Source organism: Oryzias melastigma, linkage group LG6, assembly GCF_002922805.2.
Source record: "Oryzias melastigma strain HK-1 linkage group LG6, ASM292280v2, whole genome shotgun sequence".
Taxonomy (NCBI): Eukaryota; Metazoa; Chordata; class Actinopteri; order Beloniformes; family Adrianichthyidae; genus Oryzias; species Oryzias melastigma.
Genome location: NC_050517.1, coordinates 13,032,587 through 13,037,991, shown reverse-complemented (window position 1 = coordinate 13,037,991; position 5,405 = coordinate 13,032,587). Strand labels below are relative to the sequence as shown.

The 5,405-nt window shown below is 42.7% G+C and overlaps 1 protein-coding gene across 1 annotated transcript in view; it reads right to left on the bottom strand.

Annotated features, from left to right (window-relative positions):
* Positions 1-5,032, bottom strand: part of plxnb2b (plexin b2b) — a 160,627-nt gene extending 155,595 nt beyond the window's left edge. Inside the window, exon 1 of the mRNA XM_024281855.2 lies at positions 4,134-5,032. The gene's annotated coding sequence lies outside the window, so the exon portion shown is untranslated. The remainder of the gene's footprint in view (positions 1-4,133) is intronic.
* Between the last annotated feature and the right edge of the window lie 373 nt (positions 5,033-5,405).

Here is a 5,405-nt window from a genome sequence, read left to right as displayed (position 1 = left end):
TGCTTCAAGAAAGCTTCATTTGCACATCACTAGTTCTATGGGGTTCAGGTCAGGACTCTGATGGCTAGTCACATTCATCCATAGCAGACTCTGTCCTCCATGTCTTTATGGACCTTGACTTGTGCACTGATGCACGGTCATGGTGGAAGAGGAAGGGCTCGCTCCAAAACTGTTCCCACATGGTTGGGAGCGTGGAATTGTCCAAAATGTTTTGGTATCCTGAAACATTCAAAGTTCCTTTCACTGGAACTAAGGGGTCTGGAAAACAAGCCCACACCATCATTCCTCCACCACCAAATTTCACACTCGGCACAATGCAGTCCAGAATGTACCGTTCTCCTGTAACCTCCAAACCCAGACTGGTCACTCAAATTGCCAGACAGAAAAGCGTGATTCATTCCTCCAGAGAAGGTATCTCCACTGCTCTAGAGTCCAGTGTTGGCGTGCTTTACACCACTGCATCTTTGCATTGAACTTGTGTGGCTTGGATGCAGCTGCTCAGCCATGGAAACCCATTCCACAAAGCTCTCTGTGTACTGTACTTGGGCTAACCTGAAGGTCACATGAAGTTTGAAGCTCTGAAGCAATGGACTATGCAGAAAGTCGATGCCCTCTTTGCACTATGAGCTTCATCATCCTCTGACCCTTCTCTATCAGTTTACATGGTCTACCACTTGGTACCCGAGTTGCTGTTGTTCCCAAACTCTTCCATTCTGTTCTGATAGAGTTGACAGTTGACTGTGGAATATTTAGGATATGTCACCACTGGATTTGTTGTACAGGTGGCGTCCTATGACAGTTCCACGATGGAATTCTTTGAGTTCCTTAGAGCGAAACGTTCTTTCACAAATGTTTGTAAAACATTGACTGTGACCAGGCCAAGTGATTAGGACACCTGATTCAGATCATTTGGATGGGTGAGCCTATACTTTTGGTCATATAGTGTAAGTTAGGGCTGAACAATATGAGGGAAACTTGCAATGTTTGATCAATAAAGTGATAAGTCTTGCGATCCAGGAAAAACTAGCTAAACATAAAACCAACTAATACATAATTTCTATTTCACTGCAACAATTCTATTTAAATGAAAGTAAACAAAACTTAAATTATACTCCAAGTGACTAATTTCTACATGGAAGGCAGGCATCTAGCATAATAGAACTCCATTCAACTGGTCAAATGCCTACAGGGCTGTATTTGACTTGTTAATTACTTCAAGCTGCCATGACATTGTATTAGCACGTGTGTAAACATACACAGTCCAACTCCAATCATCTTTTGATTTATTTTAAAACCATTCACATTGGACTTTTAATTATAATTTTGTCCCTTTTAGCTATTAAAAAAAGTTATTTTATAGGACAAAGTTTGTGTACCGTGGCAGAAGTTCATCAGAAATTTGCCTCTTGGTTGTAGGCGGGACCGTTAGCACCAACGTAAGCCTCCACTGATATCCCATCATCCCTTTGTTTAAGCTCTCTCCCACAAGCTTACAGCCCCTTGCAAACCAAAGCTAACATTAGCGGTGCAACAAAAATGGCGAGCCGTATCAGAGCTATCCAGCCGTACAGTTTGGAGCCAGATATGTAGTTCACACGAGGAAAATGAAGACGTTAATGGATCTATTTATCGACAAAGGGTCACATCAGAGTGGAGGAACAGCGAGACTTTAGCCCGTGCCTATATATAAATATTCTTCTCCTGAAAACCTTTTTTCCAGTACTTTCCTTCTGTAGCTACTGCCAAATACTTCTAAAAGTCAAAACAAGCTGAATAAATACAAGATTTCTGATTTTTCTTTTTTTTTTTAAAAGATTTTTTGTGTTTTTTAAGATACAATTTTTTTTGATAGTTTTGTAGCATCCTGTAAACACCAACACGACCTGAATGAGAAATGTCACCCATTCATTTGTCCTGAAAAGAGCACCTATGATGAAGGAGAGTGGTGCGCTTGTCTTCTTCACCCTTGCGGGGAGCAGGAGAAAACATTTATCACCACTCTCTTCTGAGCAGATAAGGTGTCTCTATTTATTCAGAGCAGGAGAGATAAACACTGAATGAAGCATTGTGGAACAGGGGGGAAAAGAAAGGCCGACTTAGGGGGGAGAGGACGGCAAAAAAATAAATAAAAAAATAAAAGAAAGAAAGAAATGGGAAGCAGCTTACTTCTTCTTTTAAAAAACAGTTTGTCACCATGTGCGCAAATGGCAATTCTCCCTGTGGAGTCAGGAGACTGGAGGATGACCCCCTACCCCAGCCCCCTTCTAGCCTTCAGATCAGCCACCAGTCGCAACATTTCCGGCTTTCAAGTGCCCCCTTCCAGTGCTAATCCATTCCAACTAGGAGACTGTTTGCATAATGTTGTTTAATGGAAATAATCCCCAGGAGTCAGGGCATTCTGCGTACAGTAGAGCAGTCTAGTTGGGGCGGAACAAGACAGAAGAGCCCACAAATAAAGACAATTTAAAAAAGAAAAAAAGAGGATACAGTGGTCTAGTGGAAGATATTAGAGCTGGGAGTCACTGGGTACATCACAATACGATACATGGCTCATAATATCGATGATATCGCAATACTGCGATAATTGATTAAAACAAATAATCTCTCATAACTCACACTATTTTTTAGCTTGAACACAACCATAATGAACAACTTGCGTATAATTTGGGATAACAAATAATACACACTTTAGTGTCAATCAGTAATGACTGCTTTTTAAAAGCATTGACACCAACTAAATTAGAATTATCTGTAAAATTCAGTGTTAACAACAGTAAACATGAAGAGCAGAGCCACTATTTAGTACAAAATTGTTGTAAACAACAGAACAAAAATGAAATAATTCAAGAAGCTGCCAGACAGATTGGTGCTCATGACAGCTAGTCTAGCAAAGCATGCCCCCTATCTACCTCCAAAGGAACGGCTCACCAAAGGATGACAAATATAACATTTTACAGCCTCTTCAAGCAAAAATAAATGATCAATACTTGTTAAAAACCCATCGAGAATCAATTATATCAATAATATATATCATGATATATCGCAATATCAATATTTTGGCACACCCCCAGGAGATATGTCATGAGACTGTGTTAACATTTACTGTAAAGTCCAACTTTAATCATATTTTGATCTATTTTAAAATTGTTCCCTGTGGTCTTTTTATTTTTACTGTTATTTTCCAGGACAAAGTTTGTTCAAAGTGGCAGGAGTTGGTCAGAAACTCCCTTCTAAGTTGTGGGCGAAAGTAAGCTTCAGCTGATATCCCATCAACCCTTTTTAACACTCTCTCCAGCTATCTTACAGCTAATGGCAACAATCCCCAGGAGTCTGGGTATTCTGCGTGCACTAGGTCGGGCGGAACAAGCCAGAAGAGCCCACAAATAAAGGCGATTCAAAGAAGAAACAAGGCGGTACAGTGGTCTGCTGAGGGGCAGAGCCAGGGGCAGAGAGATGCAGGCACTGGACTACAGGAGATTCAACAGGGACATGAATAGTGCTTCTGTTTCCTTGTTCTCCTTAAAAAAAGAGAGACAAGACAGAGGGATACAGAGAGGAAAAACAAACAAGGAGCACAACTCCCCACTACATCAGCGCCGCTCAGAAGCCGGTGTTCAGCATAACTGTCCAGAAGTGAGGAACACAGTCCATGTGCTCATTTCTCACTGTAATTGCCTGTGCGCGGTGACAGACCGGCTCTTGTGAGGGTGACTGGGCAGATGCTTCCAACTGTAGCACATCTGAACCGAGAACAAGCGCTTTAAGGGAAAAGAAGTGTGTTCCTGCGTGTCATCAATCAGCTGTTGAGTAAGAGAACAAGTTTGCACACAGACAGACAGTCCTGGGGGCAACGTGGGAAGCAGCACAAGGATCCTTTTCTTCCTATCCATGGAGTAAATGAAGCCGCAAAGTCTTCTTAATGTCACAGTAGTTTTTAAAAGTCATCCTGGGAATTGCCATGTGATTTCCCGAGGGACTTTCAGGACTAAAACAGAATTTAATGACCTATATTTTAGCTGGGTTAAGTGTGGAATATCAACAATGTGCGTAACGGGCACCACAAAACCCGGATGTCCTTCTGTAACAACACTTTCCACGCTGGATCGGAACGCGCACGCTTTCCCGGAACTCACCTTGAAGGGAAAAGAGCGAGAGTGTGTGCCCAAACAGCGACCAGAAGAACAAGAAGAAGGAGAAGAATATCTCCCCTTCCCGGATGAAATTCTGTTTCTACTACAGAAATACGTCCGTAAGCAAGTTCACATCTCCGTGCGCGTCCTGGGAGATGTTTTCAGAAAGGCACTGTAGTCCGTAGAAAATCCGGCTCGTTTCGGCGCGCAGAAACGAGGTTAACTCCTCCACAAAAGGGTCTCAAATCGGAAATACCAGGAGTTTCTTTCTCCACGCCCAGGTGCAGAGTCACATGGTAATTTCCAGGTATGCGCCTGCGTTTGCTTTCAGTCTCAGTTTCCCTTCTTTTTTGGCGGCAGCACACCTGTGGGATGCGCTCACACCCGCTCCCTGACCCTCATCGTGTCTGCAAATCCGGACGACGGGGAGGGAGAGACGCGCGAACGGGAAGAGAATACCCCCCTCCCACTCCACGCTCGCAGGATAAACCCCTCTGTGCGTTAAAGGCGGCGAGCGGGAGGCAGCAGGCAGCCAGAAAGGCAGGCAGGGATCACGGAGTTGTTATGCCTTTACGCAGGGATGACTCCGCGTGTGGCGGGAGCTGCATGGGGCTGTCTTGTTCCGCTATATGTTGGGGGCGTTTCCATGTTATTCCAAGTTAAACTAAAACAACTTTTTGACTAAACATCCAAATATTTGCAACTATAATCAGGATTTAATCTATAAAAACAGGGCACACCTGTCTTATTTTCCTGATAAAAATAGTTTTACTTACAATTTGCGCACACCACTTCCTGCTTTGTCCTGTAACAGCGTTGCTGGAGCCTATCCCAGCTAATTAAGAGTGAGGACAGGATACTCTTTGGGCAGATCAGGGCATCACACCACATTTACTCCCAGTTTAGCCGGACCATGAGCAGATTTGTGGCGTTTTTTGATAATTTCACGAGATCTGGTAAAAAACATGTCTTAATCTTAATGGAAAATGATTTTCAAACTCTACATTTTGGAGCTTTTATTTCAAAACTGTGGTTTATGCTCTCATTTTAGTGCCACTTTCACCAATGGCTTGATATATCTCAGGGGAAAACTCAAACTCATGGAAATGCTGCGTTTGTGTGTTGTGGGAATAATCGGAAAAATGACCACCCGACTTGGAAATCAAACATGAATATAAAAAAACAACACATTTTCGAGTATTACATGAATGCAGAGCAGCTGTTTTGCCTGAACAAAAGTAAATTTGTTTGTAGTGTGCCATCTATGAAGAGATA